The 25,176-nt window shown below is 32.3% G+C and overlaps 3 long non-coding RNA genes across 3 annotated transcripts; 2 read left to right on the top strand and 1 right to left on the bottom strand.

Moving 5' to 3' along the window:
• Positions 1–1,233: 1,233 nt before the first annotated feature.
• On the bottom strand, positions 1,234–9,840 carry LOC127724390 (uncharacterized). The gene is made up of 3 exons (XR_007992475.1): positions 9,004–9,840; positions 3,541–4,938; positions 1,234–1,555 (listed from the first exon to the last, which is right to left on the bottom strand). It is a non-coding gene; the product is annotated as an uncharacterized LOC127724390 (long non-coding RNA).
• LOC127724401 (uncharacterized) lies at positions 3,885–6,561 on the top strand. The gene is made up of 2 exons (XR_007992486.1): positions 3,885–3,918; positions 5,902–6,561. It is a non-coding gene; the product is annotated as an uncharacterized LOC127724401 (long non-coding RNA).
• Positions 9,841–21,382: 11,542 nt separating the features above from the next.
• LOC127724392 (uncharacterized) lies at positions 21,383–24,939 on the top strand. Its single transcript, XR_007992477.1, has 3 exons — positions 21,383–21,440; positions 22,308–22,442; positions 24,308–24,939. It is a non-coding gene; the product is annotated as an uncharacterized LOC127724392 (long non-coding RNA).
• Positions 24,940–25,176: the final 237 nt, after the last annotated feature.

Raw genomic sequence — 25,176 nt, 5'->3', positions numbered from 1 at the left:
ACTAGTGATACTTCTCAAACTAAAAAGACTTACCACTAATTGATAACAAATTTCCCAAAATTATGATTATTGACAACTGGAAGTTCAACTCTCGTAGTCACGATTGATTAGCTTGTCTAAAAATTTTACAGAAATGAAACATTTCATCGGTTTTCGACATAAAGCAAATATTCCGACATCTTTTAATCGATGAACATTCAGTATTAAGATTTATACTTTTACGACAGTGAAACTTTTTATCTGTATAGTACTCCATGTCCTACCTTCTTCGCACCTAGATCGAAATTTCATATCACTGAGCAACTTTAATATGACTATGTTCAGTTTTGTGGCAATGATATTTGATACCATCAAGGGATAACAGGAATCACAAAAAAATAATGACAGTGCATCAGATGATATGACAAACTCATAACTCTACCACAAACAGACTTACAAACAAAGATAAACAACAACGACGCACCACATGATCCCGATTTCTTACTTTGAAAAATCGCAAAATATAAACATACTAGTATCTCAATTGTTTGTAAAACAATTGAAAGGTCTTTCCCGTAAAAGTGATGTTTTCGTAATGTACTTTTTACGACCTTTCATTTGATATACGACAAGCATACCTTCTGAAACTTTTCGCTTTTTACACTTAATGACCCCATCCACCTAATTTTCTAGATCGGAAGTATGATATATGTAAAGTAGACTTGATGATATTTCATTTGATATGCGACAACGCCATCTTCTAGAAAGTTTGATTTTTGCACTTAATAACCCCATCCAACTAGTTTTTGGAGAACAGGAATTTGATATATGAAATGTACACGTTATGACCTTTCATTTGATATACAACAACCTTATCTTAAAAGAAAATTTATGTTTTTAGAACTCAATGACCCCACCCAACCCATTTTTTGGGGACGTCATCTTGTTATTTGAATTGAACGCTTTATGGACTTTCATTTGATATGCGACAACCTAACCATCTGAGAAGTTTGAATTGTTTGCACTAAATGACCCCACCCTTCCCCCTGGGAGGTAAAAGGGGTTTAACATTTTCATTTTTGAGTAGAGCTCGTTAAGACCTTCAATTTGATATATCAAATGACCCCATTTGGCAAAGTGCCAAAAATGGTGCAATATCAATTGTATAAATAGAAATTATGAGACTTACAAAGTAAATGCAAAACATGAAAATTTCAAATTGATTTTTTGGAGTTTTTTTCATTGAAAGTTTTTGGTATTTGATCAAACATATAACCATGTTGAACTCTTTAATTTCTGAAAATTTCAGGTGGTAAACTGTTGTTCATTTAGAAATACATGCCTCCGCTCGCAAAATTTCAAACTGCATTATCTCTTAAACGACAACAGATATCTCAAATCTGTTAAAAGAAAAATGATCTGCAGTAAAAGGACAACATTTGAGACATTTTTTTGGACAATTCTGAAGTTCATCAAGGTCACAATGAATTATCAAATATATGATGCAATATCAAACTTGAGAACCGGAAGTCGTAGAGACATAGGACTACCACCATTCAACTCAGGACCACTTGACCTTTCAATTGTTACAAGGTCAAGGTCATAGTACACTCTGAAGGTCAAGGTTAAATTTCATCATGGCCTGACATTGACCTCAAATTGAAGGTCTTGAATTACTGATCATCTTTCCAGTTTATAGAAGGTTGATATCTGTTACCTTTAAAAAGATATACATATGTTACTATAGTTTTAAGAATTATGTTAGTGTAACTTTTGAACAGAAGGTCGGACATTTTTGAGCTGAATATATAAAATGTAGCGCTCGTCGAGAGGAACATTTTATACACAGTATGTATGCAGCAAACTCTTATCGTTTTCTTAATATGCAAGCTTGAAATTGCAGCGTAATTTTTTTTTGCACTCGGTGACCCTTGACCTTGAGTGCAAATTGAAGGTCACATAAACTTAAGATTATTGGTGTAGGTCTCAAGTCTCTACTACTTCCGGTTCTCGAAATACAATTTTTCAAAAATTGTGTATATTTTTTCAAGAGAAATAACTCCATATAAGGGTCAATAACAAAATTATTTTATATGTTCATTAACATTGCCATCTGTTCCTGTACATGTTGCTGTTTTCAAATTGATTCTATCCCTAATACTTTTTGAGAAAAATGCAAAAGAAAGAAATTGTTTCAAGGGGATATAACTCGCATAGGGGATGATGAAATCCTATGCAGCCTCATATGGTAGTACATCATGATGAGATCTACCTATTGTCCAAATAAGGTCATGATATCTTTAAAAACAACGAGGGGGGGACCATGTCGAAAAAATCCAATAAAAGGGAGATAACTTCTACAGGGGATGATGAAATCCTTAACAGGGTCATGTGGTAATACTTCAAGATGAGGTCTATCGATGGTCCATATTTGGTCTTGATAACTTCAACAGAAACGGGGGGAGGGCATTCCCAAAAAAATGTTGGAAGAAAAAAAAGAAAAAAAAAAAAAAAAAACTAGTATCTCAATTGTTTGTAAAACAATTGAAAGGTCTTTCCTGTAAAAGTGATGTTTTTGTAATGTACTCTTTAAGACCTTTCATTTGATATACGACAAGCATACCTTCTGAAAATTTTCATTTTTTACACTTAATGACCCCATCCGCCTACATTTTTGATATCGGAAGTATGAGATATGTAATGTAGACTTGATGATCTTTCATATGATATGCGACAACGCCATGTTCTAGAAAGTTTGATTTTTGCACTTAATAACCCCATCCACCTCATTTTTGGAGGACAGGAATTTGATATTTGAAATGTACACATTATGACCTTTCATTTGATATACAACAACCTTACCTTAGAAGACAATTTATTTTCTGCACTCAATGACCCCACCTAACCCATTTTTTGGGGACGTCAATTTGATATTTGAAATGTACGCTTTATGGACTTTCATTTGATATGCGACAACCTAACCATCTGAGAAGTTTGAATTTTTTGCACTAAATGACCCCACCCTTCCCCCTGGGATGAAAAGGGGGTTTAACATTTTCATTTTTGAGTAGAGCTCGTTAAGACCTTCAATTTGATATATCAAATGACCCCATTTGGCAAAGTGCCAAAAATGATGCAATATCAATTATATAAATAGAACTTATGAAACTTACAAAGTCAATGTAAAAGATGAAAATTTCAAATTGATTTTTTTTTTGAGTTTTTCATTGAAAGTTTCTGGTAATTAGTCAAACATATAACCATGTTTAAATCTTCAATTTCTGAAAATTTCAGGTGGAAAGCTGTAGTTGATTCAGAAATACATGCCTCCGCTCGCAAAATTTCAAACTGCATTATCTCTAAAACGACAACAGATATCTCAAATCTGTTAAATGATAAATGATCTGCAGTTGAAGTATAACATTGTAGAAAAAATTTGGGACAATTCCAATGTTCATCAAGGTCACAATGAATCATCAAATATATGATGCAATACCAAACTTGAGAACCGGAAGTCGTAGAGACATGGGACTACCACCATTCAACTCAGAACCACTTGACCTTTCAAATGTCACAAGGTCAAGGTCATAGTACACATAAAAGGTCAAGGTAAAATTTCATCATGACCTGGCATTGACCTCAAATTGAAGGTCTTGAATTACTGATCATATTTGCAGTTTATAGTAGGTTGTTATATGTTACCATTTAAAATATATTCACACAATACTATACTTTTAAGAATTATCTTGATGTAACTTTTGAACAGACGGTCGGACATGTTTGAGCTTAATGTATAAAATGTAGAGCTTGTCGAGAGGAACATTTTATACACAGTATGTATGCAGCAAACTCCTATCGTTTTCTTAATATGCAAGCTTGAAATTGCAGCGTAATTTTTTTTCGCACTCGGTGACCTTTGACCTTGGGTGCAAATTAAAGGTCACATGAATTTAAGATTATTGGTGAAGATCCCAACTTTCTACGACTTCCAGTTCTCGAAATAGAATTTTTTTTAAATTGTGTATAATTTTTAAAGGGGAATAACTCCTTATAAAGGTTAATATCAAAATAATTGTTTATGTTTATTAACATTGCCATCTGTTCTTGTACATGCTGCCATTTTCAAATCGATTCTATCTCTAACACTTTTGAAAAAAAATGCAAATAAAAGAAATTGCTTCAAAGGGATATAACTCTCAAAAGGGATGATGAAATTCTACGCAGCCTCATATGGTAATACATCATAATGAGATCTACCTATTGCCCACATAAAGACATGTTATCTTAAAAAACAACGAGGGGGGGCCATGTCGAAAAAAACCAATAAAAGGAAGATAACTTCTAAAGGGGTTGATGAAATCCTTAACAGGGTCATCTGGTTATACTTCATGATGAGGTCTATCGATGGTCCATATTTGGTCTTGATAACTTCAACAGAAACGGGGGTAGGGCATGTTAAAAAAATGTTGGAAGAAAAAAAAGAAAAAAAAAAAAAAGAACTAGTATCTCAATTGTTTGAAAAACAATTGAAAGGTCTTTCCTGCAAAGTGATGTTTTTGTAATGTACTCTTTAAGACCTTTCATTTGATATACGACAAGCATACCTTCTAAAAATTTTCACTTTTTACACTTAATGACCCCATCCGCCTACATTTTTGATATCGGAAGTATGATATATGTAATCTAGACTTGATTATCTTTCATTTGATATGCGACAACGCCATGTTCTAGAAAGTTTGATTTCTGCACTTAATAACCCCATCCAACTTATTTTTTGAGGACAGGAATCTGATATTTGAAATGTACACGTTACGACCTTTCATTTAAAATACAACAACCTTACCTTAAAAGAAAATTATATTTTTTGCACTCAATGACCCCACCCAACCCATTTTTTGGGGACGTCAATTTGATATTTGAAATGTACGCTTTATGGACTTTCATTTGATATGCGACAACCTAACCATCTGAGAAGTTTTAATTTTTTGCATTAAATGACCCCACCCTTCCCCCTTGGATGAAAAGGGGGTTTTACATTTTCATTTTTGAGTAGAGCTCGTTAAGACCTTCAATTTGATATATCAAATGACCCCATTTGGAAAAGTGCCAAAAATGATGCAATATTAATTATATAAATAGAACTTATGAAACTTACAAAGTCAATGCAAAACATGAAAATTTCAAATTGATTTTTTGGTTTTTTTTTTCATTGAATGTTTTTGGTATTTGGTCAAACATATAACCATGTTAAACTCTTCAATTTCTTATAATTTCAGGTGGTTACCTGTTGTTGATTTAGAAATACATGCCTCCGCTCGCAAAATTTCAAAGTGCATTATCTCTTAAACGACAACAGGTATCTCAAATTTGTTAAAAGAAAAATGATCTACAGTAAAAGGACAACATTTTAGTAAAAAAAATTGGAAAATTCCAAAGTTCATCAAGGTCACAATGAATTATCAAATATATGATGCAATATCAAACTTGAGAACCGGAAGTCGTAGAGACATGGGACTACCACCATTCAACTCAGGACCACTTGACATTTCAAATGTCACAAGGTCATGGTCATAGTACACTCTGAAGGTCAAGGTTAAATTTCATCATGACCTGACATTGACCTCAAATTGAAGGCCTTGAATTACTGATCATCTTTGCAGTTTATAGTAGGTTGATATCTGTTACCTTTTAAAAGATATACATATGTTACTATAGTTTTAAGAATTATGTTAATGTAACTTTTGAACAGACGGTCGGACATTTTTGAGCTTAATGTATAAAATGTAGACCTCGTCGAGAGGAACATTTTATACACAGTATGTATGCAGCAAACTCTTATCGTTTTCTTAATATGCAAGCTTCAAATTGCAGCGTAAATTTTTTTTGCACTCTGTGACCTATGACCTTGGGTGCCAATTGAAGGTCACATGAATTAAAGATTATTGGTGTAGGTCCCAAGTCTCTACGACTTCCAGTTCTCGAAATACAATTTTTCAAAAATTGTGTATATTTTTTTAAGAGAAATAACTCCTTATAAGGGTCAATAACAAAATCATTTTATATGTTCATTAACATTGCCATCTGTTTCTGTATATGTTGCCGTTTTCAAATCGATTCTATCCCTAATACTTTTTGAGAAAAATGCAAAGGAAAGAAATCGCTTCAAGGGGATATAACTCGCATAGGGGATGATGAAATCCTATGCAGCCTCATATGGTAGTACATCATGATGAGATCAACCTATAGTCAAAATAAGGTCATGATATCTTTAAAAACAACGAAGGGGGGCCATGTTGAAAAAATCCAATAAAAGGGGGATAACTTCTACAGGGGATGATGAAATCCTTAACAGGGTCATGTGGTAATACTTCAAGATGATGTCTATCGATGGTCCATATTTGGTCTTGATATCTTTAACAAAAACGGGGGGAGGGCATTCCCAAAAAAATGTTGGAAGAAAAAAAAGAAAAAAAAAAAAAAAAAAAAAAAGAAAAAGAAAAAAAAAAAAAAAAAGAAAAAAAAAAAACATTAGAAAAACAATAAGGTCTTTCCTAACGGAGTGGAAAGACCTTAAAAAAAGAACTAGTATCTCAATTGTTTGTAAAACAATTGAAAGGTCTTTCCTGTTAAAGTGATGTTTTCGTAATGTACTTTGTACGACCTTTCATTTGATATACGACAAGTATACCTTCTGAAACTTTTCGCATTTTACACTTAATGACCCCATCCGCCTTAATTTTCGAGATCGGAAGTATGATATATGTAATGTAGACTTGATGATCTTTCATTTGATATGCGACAACGCCATGTTCTAGAAACTTTGATTTTAGCACTTAATCCAACTCATTTTTTGAGGACAGGAATCTGATATTTGAAATGTACACGTTACGACCTTCCATTTGATATACAACAACCTTACCTTAAAAGAAAATTATATTTTTTGCACTCAATGACCCCACCCAACTCATTTTTTGGGAACGTCAATTTGATATTTGAAATGTACGCTTCATGGACTTTCATTTGATATGCGACAACCTAACCATCTGAGAAGTTTGAATTTTTTGCACTAAATGACCCGACCCTTCCCACTGGAATGAAAAAAGGGTTTAGAATTTTCATTTTTGAGTAGAGCTTATTAAGATTTAATTTGATATATCAAATGACCCCATTTGGCAAAGTGCCAAAAATGATGCAATATCAATTGTATAAATAGAACTTATGAAACTCACAAAGTCAATGCAAAACATGAAAATTTCAAATTGATTTTTTGGAGTTTTTTTTCGTTGAATGTTTTTGGTATTTAGTCAAACATATAACCATGTTAAACCCTTCACTTTCTGAAAATTTCAGGTAGTTACCTGTTGTTAAATCAGGAATACATGCCTCCGCTCGCAAAATTTCAAACTGCATTATCTCTAAAACGACAATAGATATCTCAAATCTGTTGAATGATAAATGATCTGCAGTTGAAGGACAACATTGTGTAAAAATTTAGGAAAATTCCAAAGTTCATCAAGGTCACAAGGAATCATCAAATATATGATGCAATACCAAACTTGAGAACCGGAAGTCGTAGGGACATGGGACTACTACCATTCAACTCAGAATCACTTGACCTTTCAAATTTCATAAGGTCAAGGTCATAGTACACTTTGAAGGTCAAGGTAAAATTTCATCATGACCTGACCTTGACCTCAAATTGAAGGTCTTGGATTACTGATCATATTTGCAGTTAATAGTAGGTTGCTATATGTTGCCATTTAAAAGATATTCACACAATACTATACTTTTAAGAATTATCTTGATGTAACTTTTGAACAGACGGTCGGACATGTTTGAGCTTAATGTATAAAATGTAGAGGTTGTCGAGAGGAACATTTTATACACAGTATGTATGCAGCAAACTCTTATCGTTTTCTTAATATGCAAGCTTGAAATTGCAGCGTAAATTTTTTTTGCACTCGGTGACCTTTGACCTTGGAAGCAAATTAAAGGTCACATGAATTAAAGATTAGTGGTGAAGGTCCCAAGTCTCTACGACTTCCGGTTCTTGAAATAGAATTTGTTTTAAATTGTGTAAAATTTTTAAAGAGAAATAACTCCTTATAAGGGTTGATATCAAAATAATTGTTTATGTTTATTAACATTGCCATCTGTTCTTGTACATGCTGCAATTTTCAATTCAATTCTATCCCTTATACTTTTTAAGAAAAATGCAAATAAAAGAAATTGCTTCAAGGGGATATAACTCGCAAAGGGGATGATGAAATTCTACGCAGCCTCATATGGTAATACATCATGATGAGATCTAGCTATTGTACAAATAAGGACATGATATCTTTAAAAACAACGAGGGGCGGCCATGTTGAAAAAAACCAATAAAAGGGAGATAACTTCTAAAGTGGATGATGAAATCCGTAACAGGGTCATCTGGTAATACCCTATGATGAGGTCTATCGATGGTCCATATTTGGTCTTGATAACCCTAATAGAAACGAGGGGAGGGCAGGTCAAATAAATGTTGGAAGAAAAAAAAGAAAAAAAAAAAAAAACATTAGAAAAACTAGTATCTCAATTGTTTGTAAAACAATTGAAAGGTCTTTCCTGTTAAAGTGATGTTTTCGTAATGTACTTTGTACGACCTTTCATTTGATATACGACAAGCATACCTTCTGAAACTTTTCGCATTTTACACTTAATGACCCCATCCGCCTTAATTTTCGAGATCGGAAGTATGATATATGTAATGTAGACTTGATGATCTTTCATTTGATATGCGACAACGCCATGTTCTAGAAAGTTTGATTTTAGCACTTAATAACCCCATCCAACTCATTTTTTGAGGACAGGAATCTGATATTTGAAATGTACACGTTACGACCTTTCATTTGATATACAACAACCTTACCTTAAAAGAAAATTTTATTTTTTGCACTCAATGACCCCACCCAACTCATTTTTAGGGGACGTCAATTTAATATTTGAAATGTACGCTTCATGGACTTTCATTTGATATGCGACAACCTAACCATCTGAGAAGTTTGAATTTTTTGCACTAAATGACCCCACCCTTCCCCCTAGGATAAAAAAGGGGTTTAACATTTTCATTTTTGAGTAGAGCTCGTTAAGACCTTCAATTTGATATATCAAATGACCTCATTTGGCAAAGTGCCAAAAATGATGCAATATCAATTGTATAAATAGAAATTATGAAACTTACAAAGTAAATGCAAAACATAAAAAATATAAATTTAATTTTATGGGGTTTTTTTTCATTGAATGTTTTTGGTATTTAATCAAACATATAACCATGATGAACTCTTTAATTTCTGAAAATTTCAGGTGGTAAACTGTTGTTAAATCAGAAATACATGCCTCCGCTCGCAAAATTTCAAACTGCATTATCTCTTAAATGACAACAGATATCTCAAATCTGTTAAAAGAAAAATGCTCTGCAGTAAAAGGACAACATTTTAAAAAAAAATTTGGACAATTCCAAAGTTCATCAAGGTCACAATGAATTATCAAATATATGATGCAATATCAAACTTGAGAACCGGAAGTCGTAGAGACATGGGACTACCACCATTCAACTCAGGACCACTTGACCTTTCAAATGTCACAATGTCAAGGTCATGGTACACTCTGAAGGTCAAGATTAAATTTCATCATGACCTGAAATTGACCTCAAATTGAAGGTCTTGAACTACTGATCATCTTTCCAGTTTATAGAAGGTTGATATCTGTTACCTTTAAAAAGATATACATATGTTACTATAGTTTTTAGAATTATGTTAATGTAACTTTTGAACAGACGGTCGGACATTTTTGAGCTTAATGTATAAAATGTAGAGCTCGTCGAGAGGAACATTTTATACACAGTATGTATGCAGCAAACTCTTATCGTTTTCTTAATATGCAAGCTTGAATTTGCAGCGTAATTTTTTTTTGCACTCGGTGACCTTTGACCTTGGATGCAAATTGAAGGTCACATGAACTTAAGATTATTGGTGTAGGTCCCAAGTCTCTACGACTTCCGGTTCTCGAAATACAATTTTTCAAAAATTGTGTATATTTTTTCAAGAGAAATAACTCCTTATAAGGGTCAATAACAAAATTATTTTATATGTTCATTTATATTGCCATCTGTTCCTGTACATGTTGCTGTTTTCAAATCGATTCTATCCCTAATACTTTTTGAGAAAAATGCAAGGGAAAGAAATTGCTTCAAGGGGATATAACTCGCATAGGGGATAATGAAATCCTATGCAGCCTCATATGGTAGTACATCATGATGAGATCTACCTATTGTCTAAATAAGGTCATGATATCTTTAAAAACAACGAGGGGGGGCCATGTCGAAAAAATCCAATCAAAGGGAGATAACTTCTACAGGGGATGATGAAATCCTTAACAGGGTCATGTGGTCATACTTCAAGATGAGGTCTATCGATGGTCAATATTTGGTCTTGATAACTTCAACAGAAACGGCGGGAGGGCATTCCCAAAAAAATGTTGGAAGAAAAAAAAGAAAAAAAAAAAAAAAAAAAAAAAGAAAAAGAAAAAAAAAAAAAAAAAGAAAAAAAAAAAACATTAGAAAAACAATAAGGTCTTTCCTAACGGAGTGGAAAGACCTTAAAACAATAAGGTCTTTCCTAACGGAGTGGAAAGACCTTAAAAAGAAAAAAAAAAGAAAAAGAAAAAGAGAAAAAAAAAAAAAAAGAAAAAAAAAAAACATTAGAAAAACAATAAGGTCTTTCCTAACGGAGTGGAAAGACCTTAAATATAGATGTCAAAACAGTTTTACGTACATAAACAAAGCCTCCTTTTACCTATCGAAATTATATGTCGTAAACCAAAAACATGCAATTAAATACATGCTCAGTTTTATTAAATCAACAAATTTACAGCTACATTTAGATTACATATATCATGTATATACAATATTGACCTTGGTATAATGATAATGTTATATCAAAATATAAAATTACGGAGTGAAACATCCGATACATTTGACTTAGAGGGTATTTAAAGGATCTATTTTGATAGGTTTATATGTTTTGATGATATGCTATAATTGTACGACTATATAATAGAATAGAGAACGGGGAAATAAGAGACAACAACCAAATAGCAGAAAACATCCCAAGACCACCAATAGGTCTTCAACGCAGCGAGAAAATCTTGCACTTGGAGTCGGGCTTCAGCTGGCCCCCAAACAATAATGAATACTAGTTCAGCAAAATGGACGCGGCACTGAAGTCCGAAACATACAAATGAACCGAAATTAAAAAATACACAGTTGGGATGTAATTACAACACTTCGTATTGCTTGAAAACATTTTGTTCAAGTGTTTTGTACTCTAAAACATCGCTATACTACCCTTTAAAATCTGATTTCAGGAATGTATTTCTCAATGTCATACATGAAAATATTTAGAAAAGATTAACTGCCTTTTGTGATGAAACAAAATAATTGTCAAACACAAAATTACGAACAAATCAGAAAACAATAACAATAAAGATTAAAAGATTTACCTTAAGAAAACTTATTTCAAATGAGATAGCACATACTAATTTGTACGGAGATGTTGTTTACCGGCCCCGGAAATTTAGATACGATCCGGGTAAACTTATCAATCATTTAAATAAACTTATTCTCAAAGATAACCAATTTAACAGTAGCTAGATCTTTGAATATTGTTTTATCGGTATAAATATTGATATGGTTATCAGTAAATTAAAACAAAACAAAATCTCATTTTTATATACATTTGCACATTCATGGTTCTACAATCTGTCGATACCTATTTTGGGGCATTGCTGTTAATGACGTCTTTACACTAGATCTATTGGATGTTGATTGATATTTTATTTTTAGTCTTAGAAACATGATTTTTTTTATAAGTTTTCATTGGCTTTGAACTAAGTGTCAGTAACTGCGAGTACTCTCAGATCTGTATTTTGTGTCTTTTTTGTTGTGTGTGTGTGTAAGAGGGGGTATAAATTCCCAGGTACGTCCGATGTTTATTTTTTTTAGTTTTTTTTCTGCTTTTTATCGATATGATGAGTTAGCCCTTTTCAAATTAATTTAATACTGTAAAAGTACTTTTATTCATGGGTATCAATTACCTCAAATTCTTAAATTCGTGGATGTTAGTTTTTTCTGTAGAAAAAAATCGAGTGAAGAATTTAAAGCCATCACAAACGATTTTTTTTGAAAAAAAATATATGTTGTTTTATAATGATTTGTGGAAGATTAGAAAATAAGGTGATCATTTTTACTTTCTTGCTCATCTTTCATTACTGACAACATTGATCAAATTTTTAATAAAATGTGTGCTTTCGGAAATAAGCTGATTCATCTAAGCTTACACATTGTAGCGATTGAAGGAAATTGCAAAGTCAACATTTTAATTGTTGCACACCTGTAATCATAAGTGGTGACACTCGAGATTTAATGATCAACAGATTAACCATCATCAAAGGTGTTAATTAGGTAGCAATTAGAATTAATTCTTGTGAAATAAAAGAGCAGGCCCAATATGATTTTTTTTAACGAAAGTTATGAGGAGATAAAATGAACACATTCATCACTGCACATTATCAACGGAAGTCTGATTTTCGTAATTTTATATGAGAATTAAAAGATTAAAAGTACAGTTTGTTTTTTTTAAGATAAAATAAGTAAAATCTGTCTGAAGATGTACAATATATATAGTTCGTAGTGCATTTTCTAATATTCGATGCATTCTCTAGATTATCTGCCAGTATCCATGTAGTCAAACCTACATGGAGATCTTTTTTTTTTTTTTGAATGTCTTGATTTGGACAACAGTTGTTATATTTCGTTGGACACTTAAATATGTGGATAAAGCCATCCATGAAAACCATGAAAATTGGTACCCCACAAATAAAAGTACTTTCACAGTACTTTGTTCTTAGGTTGTTCTGTTACACCACTGTCCCGTGTTAGGAGGGAGGGTTTGAGGCCAGCAAATATGTTTAAGCCCGCCACATTGTAGATCTGTATGTGCCTGTCCTAAGTCAGGAGCGTGCAATTTAGTGGTTATCCTTTGTTGTTGTATATCATATTTGTTTTCGTTTATTGTTCTGTATATAAATCAGGTCGTTAGTTTTCTCGTTTGAAATGTTTTACATTTGTCCTTTTTGGGCCTTTCATAGCTAACATGCCGTATGGGTTTTGCTCATTGTTGAAGGCCGTACGGTGACCTATAGTTTTTAACTATAATATCATTTGGTCTTTGGTGGACAATTGTCTCATTGGCAATCATACCACAGCTTCTTAAATTTATGTACAATAATGTTAAACTATATCTTCATTTGGATTCTAGAATGATTCAACAACATAATTGGTTGAGTGAAGTTGTACAGAGCAAAATGTACAGTAGTTATAATATTGTGTAACTTACTTCAAATAGATGGGTGAACATACGATATTTAGGGTCCGTTTTTATACATTTAAAGATCTCATCTGTACATTAAAGCATACACTATTTGATTATCTAGAAATAATAATACTCATATCATATCACACATGATAGCTCTTTGCCCTAGAAGCCTAAATACATGTAACTTACTTCAAATAGAGGGTGAACATACGATATTTAGGGTCCGTTTTTATACATTTAAAGATCTCATCTGTACATTAAAGCATACACTATTTGATTATCTAGAAATAATAATACTCATATCATATCACACATGATAGCTCTTTGCCCTAGAAGCCTAAATACATGATGAAATTTTGTAGATTTTAATAGTAAAAGTATTCATATGTAATAAGAAATCGATCCATGTAAAGGAAAACAACACGAATCATATTATGTTCATACTATCCCACAAAGTAGAAATGAAATATTGGTTCCATGATCCGCAAACTTCCTGTTAATAAAATGTTGGATTATTTGAAACACTAGGGTTAATTATCTTAAGACATAATTTCCATTGGCAGTATTTGGCACAACTTTTTGGATTTGTTGGTGTTTAATGTGTTTTGACTACTGATGAATCATATGTAACCGTAACGAGCGTATGGAGTACTAAATTATAAGTCTGGTATTTTTTGTTTAACTTCGATTTTTTGTATTAAATTAAAACATAATTAACAATGTTTCAATATGTACATGTATTGTTACACAGTTATGAACAATTGTGGCCCTACATCCTGTCGCTACTATGTTGGCATTGCAAAAGGTAATTCCTTTCTCAGACATTTGATTACGTATGGACACATACAAATATATTTAATGTGTACAGATTGTTTTTTTTTAAATCCATGACATGATTTATTCAATAGCCCAAACAGGGAAATATTATATTGACAGGAGCTCCAACGAAAAATTATGACATTCACATCCCTACTGAATTCTTTAGAAGATTAGAGGTTCCGATTCAGTTTGTCAAGTACGTTAAAACTCCTTTGTGGGGATCTGCGAGATACCGCCTTCTCTTGTTTCATTTACGAATATCAGAAGCTACTCTTACCAAGTCATTGTATATCGAATGCCTCATCTTCCTACCAATGTAAATAAACACGTAATGTTATTTGTAGATTGCTACAGTAATGGTGACACCTGTTTCTATTCAATAAACGAATGCAAAAGCCGAAAAAATCTAAAAAAAATCGGTCAATATTTAGCCAAAAAACAACTGAAAATTAATTGCAATTGAAAGGACAGGGAGATTATCCACGTTCTATATTTTTGTTAAATATCTGTTAATCCTCGGAACTTGGTAAATCTCGATAATAAAAATTACATGTCTCTAAAGAAGAACATTTGCAGAAAATAATATGAGATGCGTTTAGCGTGGAGAAGGAAGAAGGATAACTGTTTATAAAACTTTGAATTTTTCGAAATACTAAGGATTGTCTACTTCATGAATAGATTGCCTAAGCTGTATTTGACAAACCTTTCGTATTTTTGGGTCCTGAATGCTCTTCAACATTGTACTTTATTTGGCCTTTTTAACTTTTTTGATTCGAGCGTCAATGATGAGTCTTTTGTAGACGAAACGCAAGTCTGGTGTACACAATTTCAATCCTGATATCTATAATGAGTTTATTTACTCAAATTTTAAATTAAATGTTGTCAATTCGTATCGAGTTTTACAAAAAATAGATGTTTTTCTCAATCTTTACATTGTCGAAAAGTGTTAACCTGTTTAACTAAATAATACACACACGTGAGACCCTTTACATACTATTTTAGATTTTATCGCACGAGATGGATAACATTATATACCTTTACTATTCAGTTTTAGAAAAATAAACTTGAATGATAGTTGTATCATGATTGTGATATTTATACTTATTATTTAATTAGTTAAGAAATATAGACAAGTTGTTATGTAGTTAACGTACTGCAACTGATTTAAGACATTGGCATTAAAACCATCAGACAATTTCAAAGCAACTTCAAACTATAAACTTTAAATTTAAAAAGTATTAAATGTTTCTGAATAAATTAAATGATTGGACATAACTAGTCTGCCAGATGAAAGAAATATTTTGTTTGTTCTTTAGATTGTATCTTCTTCACCGGAAGCAGATCCACGGTTCGAGTGAAGGGGTGACGTAATATCCAGATATGGGGACTCAAATTTTGAATTAAACATTTGTTTGTTAATGCTTGTTATAGACGGTGATGACAAACTAACAAATTATGTTAACATATCATAAAATAAAAGTTCCTTCATAATATAAGTTCCTATTCAAGAAATAATATGAAATATTATATCCACTGTATTTATTTCAAACGGAATAAACGGTACAGAATATCTGTTCCAACAGGAACAGATATTATTGCATTGTCTATAACAAAGTTAACAGAAAAATCTTACGATTAAAATTGATTGTAACTAAAAGGAAAATGTTCAGAAGTTAAATGAAAAGTCGCAGTGTTTTCTTGTCTGCCTTGAGCTTTTATTTGTTTTAACGCAGTACATCCGTAGAAACTGAAATATTTTCCATTTAGTGATATCGTCGTTTAATATAATTTCCTTGAAAATTAAGTACACATCCGGTTATTTCGGTATATTCCGTAATAACGACCAATGACAAAGCTCCAAAATTTTTCATTGAACCCATGCATCGATATGACATGTAGGTGTTTGCGGCATAGCACTATAAACGTTTGAAGTCGGTTTGCTGGAGTTCCTGTCATTATAAAACTTCCATGGTTGAAATGAGCTTTGAACTAAATGTCAGTAACTAGTAATACCTTTTGATCTGTAAGTTGTGTTTTTATTGCACTTCGTGCTCATCTGGTGAGACAAGCTCTTCCCATCGGATTTCTATAGTTTGCTCTAATGTGCTGTTCCAAGGTGAGGGTGATATGCGCTCAAAAAACATTCTTTACACTACTTCATTCTTCATATGCCAGTCCTAAGTCAGAAGCCTGTAATTCCGTGGTAATCATGGTAATTGGTTGTCATATTGGTTTTTTGTTTATTATTTAAGCATAAATCAGGCCGTTAATCTTTTCTTTATATTGTTTTACGTTTTGTCATACCGATGAATTGTATAGCTTATAATATGCTATGGCTCTTGCACTTGATGCTGTGTATAAACCGGTTTAATAAAGTTAGGAGTTTTTCCTGTAGTGATTTTTATTACACATTACTGTGTTGAAGTTCTGTATATCCACTAATCGAGTTGTAAAAGGGGAGGTTTGAGTTTTCATGGAAACTAACTAAGCCTTACAACAGAAAATGTGTCTGACACAAATCAAATGGTTGTATTTCTGTATTGAAATGTTTTATGTTTTCTAGTTTGTTTTGTATCGATTTGTATTTTCTTGTTTGTTTTGCTTTTGTTTTATGCGTTTTGTTTTGTTTATTATTTGTATTTGTTATGTTCTATTGATATTTATTTAGTAGAAACGAAATTTGTGAACTGTATCTTGGCTTTTTAATATATGCAGAACTTTTATATACTAGGGATGACTTAATGCTTGACATATTAAACATACTCTTGCAAATATCTATTGTTGAACTTGAATGGTAAATTGTGAATTTATTTCGTTTGGAAGATGTGGCTATTGTTTATATATGATAGCTGTTGATAAAATGCAACAACTATAAATATTTGTTTAAAATCAACCAATAAAATTATTTAATCCTGTAAAATCACTGTCAAATTATATCACGGATTGGCTTTTAAAAACCTTTCAGCAGTAAACGATTATTACTAGAATTAAAACCTTCAAAGTGAGTTTTTAAAAATCTAGACGATACGTCCGAGCAAAGCGTCTTTTGATATGTTGAATAATATATAAGTTTGAAATTAGAACTATACCACATCATAGCGTAGACAATCAGGATAGTGTTGTCTACGAGAATTTGCATTCAATCATAACTAGTAGTACCAAGTGATGGCTATACAAAATGACTAAAAAATAAATCTAATTCGATCCATCGTAATAACATATCGGAAACGTATTTCTGGTCAGTAGTGATTGAAACTAAGTTAGTTTAATTTTGGTTAAAATAAACCTATTGATGGCTATATTTCACCGTGTACAACGCGTTTTTTATTAGTAAGTTTTATTTTTGATCAGGATAACAATGTTGTGTCTCCTCTTGTGGTATTTGTCAACATTGTCATAGATTCATGAATATGTCATTATAAGTGCTCTAGTATCACTGCTCTTCAAATCTTTAGTTGAAAAAAAACAAAAATACCGAGGAACTAAAAAGTAGTGCCTTATTAAAAAAAATGTCTGTGCAGTTATATTGGACATGTTTCAATTTTATAACAAGTGACTGCGCTTAACCATTTGTGCTGATTTGGACCATAGAATAAAGGTGTAAAAACTATGGAATTATTCAATGTATGCAAATGATTTTTTACATCAAGAAGCCGCATCTCAAAAGGCTTTACGGAGCGTGCTAAATTACGGAAAAAATTTATCTACACAGACTACAAGGACAATATTGTATTTAATTGCAGTAACGATTTCTATGCTTTTAAACAAAAATAAAAGACTTCTGATGTGGATTCGTTTTATTTTGTACACAGACCATGATAACAATCACCATCGATAATAAATACCCTGCAAAATAAATACAACAATACGATTCAGGATTATCAAGTTAATAATTAAGTATGTTTCTATCCATGTAAAGTGACAAAAAAATGTTTACTTATACGTTATACGAATATTATTAGATCATCACTACTCTCCTATTGGTGAGCTTATCACACAAAGCCTATTACATATGTACTTAATGACTCATATTGCATGAACAAGTCTAATATACGAATAATTTTCATAAAGTATTTATACATTCCTGGCTTACCAATATTTAGACTTAAGCGTTCCTGATGAGGGGAAACCCGGAAACTGGCTTTGGACGCACGAAATGTATAATGATTAATTTTCACTTGCAAGCATTTATCACCAATTTTGAAAACGGAAGATCGTTACTGGAAGTCATTAAATAATGTGCAGTTCTGATATTAAATAGTTGAGCTGATGAACATACGGTAGTTAGTTGTGAAAAATATAGATGTTTTTATTGATAATACAGAATTAGTATGTAAACAAGCAGAAGTAAGTAACAAACGCTGTCAGAGGTCATATCAATATATCTTATTCGAGGTGAAAAGCTTCAAAATAACATGAAAGTTGCAAACTTAATAGGCGTCGTCATTGCTCAACAGATGTTATGCAATAATAGTATAAATCGAAATGAACATAATATTCATATGATGAAGACATAATCTTTCAATCAGTTTAATTGAAGTCTGGAGCTGGCATGTCAGTTAACTGCTAGTAGTCTGTTGTTATTTATGTATTATTGTCATTTTGTTTATTTTCTTTGGTTACATCTTCTGACATCAGACTCGGACTACTCTTGAACTGAATTTTAATGTGCGTATTGTTATGCGTTTACTTTTCTACATTGGTTAGAGGTATAGGGGGAGGGTTGATTTCTCATAAACATGTTTAACCCCGCCGCATTTTTGCGCCTGTCCCAAGTCAGGAGCGTCTAGCCTTTGTTAGTCTTGTATTATTTTTAATTTTAGTTTCTTGTGTACAATTTGGAGTTTAGTATGGCGTTCATTATCACTGAACTAGTATATATATTTGTTTAGGGGCCAGCTGAAGGACGCCTCCGGGTGCGGGAATTTATCGCTGCATTGAAGACCTGTTGGTGACCTTCTGCTGTTGTCTGTACTATGGTCGGGTTGTTGTCTCTTTGACACATTCCCCATTTCCATTCTCAATTTTATTATAAATTTTGGCAATAATCAAAACGTCAGTATGCATGAGTAAGGTTCAAACTCCTTCAGACAAATTATAACCCAGCCTTTTGGGATTATTCTTTTATTTCCAATTTTATTTGATATAGATCCTTATATTAATTCTTAACTTTACATCAGGGTTATTGCTTCCACTACATAAAATAGGTAACTGTTAATGATATGATAGTAATTTCGAGGTTGCGATTCGAACCCAACAAAAACATCTGATTTTCTTTGATTTCAGTCAATTTACCTAGTTTACTATTTTACTGTAGGCCAATATATTTGAAAATCCAACTTTTCGTCAAAAATAAGCTGATAAAAACAAATAGGACCAAAAGTATAGCCAACCCCGCACAAGAAATCAGATCTATTAATGAAGGGTGCACATTCCTTATTTCTAAAATAGCAAAAATTAATAAAATTAATATCCGTATCTTACTGCCAATATCGAAGTACTGGCTATTGTACTGTTGGTACTCTCAATAGAGGTGTCAACCCTGTGGTAATAATAACATAAACGGCCTCAATTTACTGCATCAGAAGCGCTTTGCGACAATCTATGTTTCTTCTGTGATGCTCGATGTTAAAATATTTGAAAATCGAAACTATATTGAAATGTTTTAAAGCTGATAACAATAGAAACAATACCTGACTTTAGAAAAACAATAATTTTACAAAAGGTCAAAGTAAATAGACAAGTATAACACAATTGATCATCAACAATACGGCAAACATGATGAAATATGAAGATGTACAAAAAACCAGACAGATGACAGTTCCAATTTGCAATGTCATAAACTCATCATAGATACTAGCATTAAAATTATGTACGCCAGACGTTTCTGTCCACAAAAGACTCATCAGTGACGCCCGAATCAATAAATTATGCTGAAGAGCATTGGGAACTCACAATTCTGAAAGGTTTTGCCAAATACAGCTACGGTAATCTATTCCCGGGGTAGAAAATCCTTAATACTTCGGAAAATTCAAAGATTTATAACCAGTTAATGTATACTTATGATCATATCAATGTCAACACAGAAGTGCTGAATACTGGGCTTTTAGAGATCTAGCTGGTATCGCCCCTTTTTGACGCAATTACAGCTTTTTATCTTCGACGCATTTATTATTTTAGTTTATAGATCAATCGGGGTGTCATTGTCTTGTCTTCAAGTTAAGCCCATAAAAGCTCGACAAGCGATACATCTGGTCGCAATGGTAGCCCTGGAAGAACAATAACTAGATGCTGTTCAAAAAGTTAATGCATATGCGAGCCACGTGACGTCTGGTATTGTCTTGCTGCTAAAAAAAAGTTCCAGGGTCACGCTGGGTGTACTTTCCACAGCTTCAGGGCAATCACATACTAGATGAATTGACGGGACATGACAATACTGACATATGTGGTGTACAGCTGTATTACTGATTTGCATGATGTTGGTCTTAAACGACACGGCGGTTACCATGTATGCGTTTTACTATTTCGAAACCAGCTCATGATGCAGCACAAGGCAAAATCTCTTTCAGGAAACCTTGGTAAAATTGCATTACAAAAGTAATTGAAAAACTGTTTGCTGAAGAAAACGTTCGATATTCCGCTTTGTGTTTCGTTTTGTTTTGTTTAGTGAATATACCTGATTTTACTTACATTAGAGGTGTCGAAAGACTTTCGGGAAATATAACACACGATTAAAAAACGACCAATGGCGCTTTGGCATGTGTCAGTATTTTCAATTGACGACACAGTAAAAATTAAATTAGGTAGAATTGAAAAAAAAACACTTCATTGGTTCATAAAAGAAAATTTCTCATGTTAACGCATTTGTAGAACTTTTTATTAAATCAGAGACAGGTGAACAAATTGTACAAGTACGTGATGTCGGGATGATGTACATGTAACGATTTATCAAATAATCTAAATGCTTTCTTTGATAATTGTCGTTAAAATATGAGTCATATGGATAATGTTGACATTTAAAGCACCCATAACCTACGAGTCAATGATTGAATTAAAATTCATTTGAAATACAAAAACCTAAATTGATAACAAGAAAATCAAAAGAAAAACAAATTGCCGAGAGGAGATTATTCATGGATTACGGATACAGTATGACCTTGATGGGGTGTATATATTAAAAGGAATCATCTAGAAATATCATTTGTGGACAGGTCTTACTACATTTAAAAGGTAAGTTACATCATCTGCGTGCAATATATATTTATTCTAATATTTCAATTTCATTAAAAACAGGTCTTCAACTATGATAAGAAGTTATTAAACCTAAAAAGAAAAACAAAGATTTATTTTCGACTTGTGAGTTTGAATATCTTTTTTGGTACCTTTCTTCTCTCTTTTAAAATTCCTTAAATTGAAACAATTATGTAAAATTCAGAAAAATTATAAATATATAGAGAAAATGATTTTTCGATAACATAATCTCATAGCAGCGCAAAAAAAATAAACGGTACCAATTTTAATGCACCAGATGCGCATTACGACAATAAATATTATTCAGTGATGCGCGTGGCCATAATGTTGGAATATCCAAAATCTAATGCAAATGTTGTGTTTAGAGAAAGATCTGCTTATCCTTGCAGAGCCCCTAGCGGGGTTTGTTTATCCATATCTTTTGTCGTCTAATATGTAATGGTTTTTGGACTTTTTGGCCTATTTCTGTTTTCGATACTTTTTCATTGGTGGCTTTATCAGTTTGTCTTTAACTTGTTAGTTTTTTTTTCCATTTCTTCCTGAAAATTACCGCCACTCTTTTAATGTATGTTTAATATGTTTGAAAAAAGCCATTCTTACATATATAAACATATACATTCAGCAAATTTAATTCAAAGAATAAATCATGAAAATGAATTTAAATGTTAGCGTAAGTTTTTCAAAGGACTTATAAACAATTTCTTCATATAATCAAAATGATTACATATACAATATATCTCGCAAAAGAAATTAAAAGCATCTCAGTAGGTCAACTCTGTGTTTGCCTATTTCTTTAAAATGTCATGTATTTTACTTAATTTTGGTATCACTTTTTTTTAATTAAAGGAAACGATAGACATACTCTTCCAGCAGTGCAACTCCAATACATATACAACTGTGATCTGCATCTGTTACCATGAAACATTTATTGAGTTGTCTAATCATTTTTGTGACTGTTTATGACATCGATGCATCATTATGGTAAGTTAAATTTTTCGTGATAAACAAATATGTTGACCTTGACTCCTCCATCTTACAAGAGGGACATGTATTCGGTTTTGCGAAATTTAAATACGCACCCATGTCCAATCGGAAAAGGCATTTTGAAGCAGATGATGCGCGTATGAATTATACCTTGGTCTTTGGAAGTAAAACAACTCTTTCAATTATGTGATTGGTATTAAGATGACATCTTGAATGGTTAAATATCAAAGTCCATACCAGTTTTACAGGACGCTTTTTACTGATTTGCTGTTTAATTGAGGCAGCAGCAGTTTACTTTTGATACACTTCCCTTTTTTAAATTTATTTTGGAGTTCGATGTTAAGATCTCGTAAATAGATTAAGAAGAGACAAATCAAAATAAAAACCTGAAGGAATCACATGAACTATAAAAGGAGCAAGGCTGGTTGCATCGACAGGGTAAGCGTCTCCTGTTATGCATGCATCACGAATCCACGTGTGTTTTTGTCTTGAGTATTCATGAGGTACAACAATATATTTACTACTTGACATTAAACCAGCAATGATCATAATGAACTTGTTTTTAAATGTTATTTTCTAATACTGGTTTGACAAGATAATTTGAAATAACAACTTGCTGAAACCAAAATTACTTATTATTATTGAAGTTTTTAAAAATATTACTTTGTTAAAAGGTCTTAACATGTTTTAGTTATATATACGGCGATAATAGATCTGTAGTGGATATTTTGGTTTTATGAACTTTTACAAATATGCATTTAGGATTAGGGACACATATTACGTTTTTTTTTTATACTTAGTAGTCTTAGTGTGGCATGTCATATATTGCATGTGACTTCTTATTTCAGTGCTGAGCGACAAGGCAACCAAAACAAAAACGTAAAAAATCCTAAAGTGAAAATCCCTAAGCTGGTGAAATAGTGTAAATGTTTTGGGTTTTCTTTTACACATAACTGATAGAGAACTTGTTTGTAACAAATGTTATTTTACGGAATGAATTAATGTGTTAACTCTGTCCTTTGCTCACATACTTTATTTATTTTTAGAATGAATCGTCCGCGTTAACATATTGATATATATTTTTTTTTTTCTTCAAAATAACCTCTATAAATCGCTATATTTTCTATTTGGCAATGGAAATAATTAGTTTATATGTTGTTTGAGAACTTTGACATGCAAATATGTCTTTCTGTTATAAGTGCATATCTTTTTTTTGTTTCTCGTCTCCCTTATTTATCTTGCACCATCAATCATTGTTGCAAGTGAAAACAATCAAGATGATTTTTTTTTCAAATTTCAGACCACAATGCTCAATGATATACAGGAGAAGTGCCATAGCTATGACGAATCAGATACATAAAAATCATTGTCTTTTGTTTGTAGTAGTGTTTTCATAAATCATTCGGAAAATGCCTGTATGAAGTCAGGGTTGCGACATTGTTTCCCCATTCGTTCCGTTGGTTGATATAGGTTAACGTTTGATTTTGTCAGACTTCCCATTTTTAATTTATTTTTTTTTTTTTGAGTTCGGTATTTTTAACAATATTTTTTTGCCATGAAATGTTTTACTTTAAACTCATCACAATGAATTACTTATGAAATCTCACTTAAACAGTATCTTAATTTCATGTTGATCGGTTGCTGTACATAGATATACATGTAAAGATGTATTGATCAATAAGAATTAGATAAGAAGTTAGCGAATGATAAAAGGTTATACCTTTTTGTAAAAATTAAAAGTGCTGGTAATCAAAATTTGACAAATACAATGCAGAAATGTTGTTTCTATGGAGTCTGTGTATTATCAGAATGATGCTATAAATATTTCGTCACTAAATGTAGGAAATAAAATTATATTGTAGCACAACTGCCAACAAGGAAAAGGTTGGGCGTGTTGTGTTTGGTGAAGCAAGTGGGGAATCAGCCAATGGACAACTAGAGGTTGCATATACGATTGTGAACAGAATAAATCATGCTGGATTCCCAAATTCGCTAAATGGAGTTGTAGAGCAGACATATACATCGGGAGGTAAAACGTATCATCATTATAACACATTAGATAATTCTGGTCATGACCAAAGATGGACAGCAGCGAAAAAAACAGGTGCAAAAGAGCATGCAGCGTATAATTCCGCAATAACTCAAGCCGGGCATGCACTTTGTGCGACAAAGTCTGATCCTATGAGTTGCGGCCCGGTCAATTTTTGTGCCATAAATCCGTGTGCCTCTACGAACAGTAATACGTATTGGTGTGTGACCGAGAAAAAACAGATCGGATCTCATTGGTTTACCTGCATCAAGAAAAAAACAGGAAAATGCTGAACTTTGAAACTTAAAATTTTAAATGTGAGATAAGTAAGAAAAAAAAAACAAACAAAAACTGATCTCACGCAAAGCCATGCATTTATCATTGATCATTATGAAGATGATCACATATCACTTTCTATGTAAATCAGATATCAATATATTTGTTTAATAAAAAAGGTTTATTCTGCGTTTTTGTTTTATAATTACTAGTTTTGCTATTCCCTTGCCATTTAGAGACATGTTGGTTTTTCCGCTTGGATGGTTTTACCCTAGTAATTTTTGGGGCCCTTTATAGCTTGCTGTTCGGTGTGAGCCAAGGCTCTGTGTTGAAGACCGTACTTTGACCTATAATGGTTTACTTTTATAAATTTTGACTTGGATGGAAAGTTGTCTCATTGGCACTTATACCACATCTATTTATATC

Source organism: Mytilus californianus, unplaced genomic scaffold (assembly GCF_021869535.1).
Source record: "Mytilus californianus isolate M0D057914Y unplaced genomic scaffold, xbMytCali1.0.p SCAF_14, whole genome shotgun sequence".
Lineage (NCBI taxonomy): Eukaryota > Metazoa > Mollusca > Bivalvia > Mytilida > Mytilidae > Mytilus > Mytilus californianus.
The sequence above is the reverse complement of the archived record's forward strand: the minus strand, read 5'-3'. Positions and strand labels throughout refer to the sequence as shown.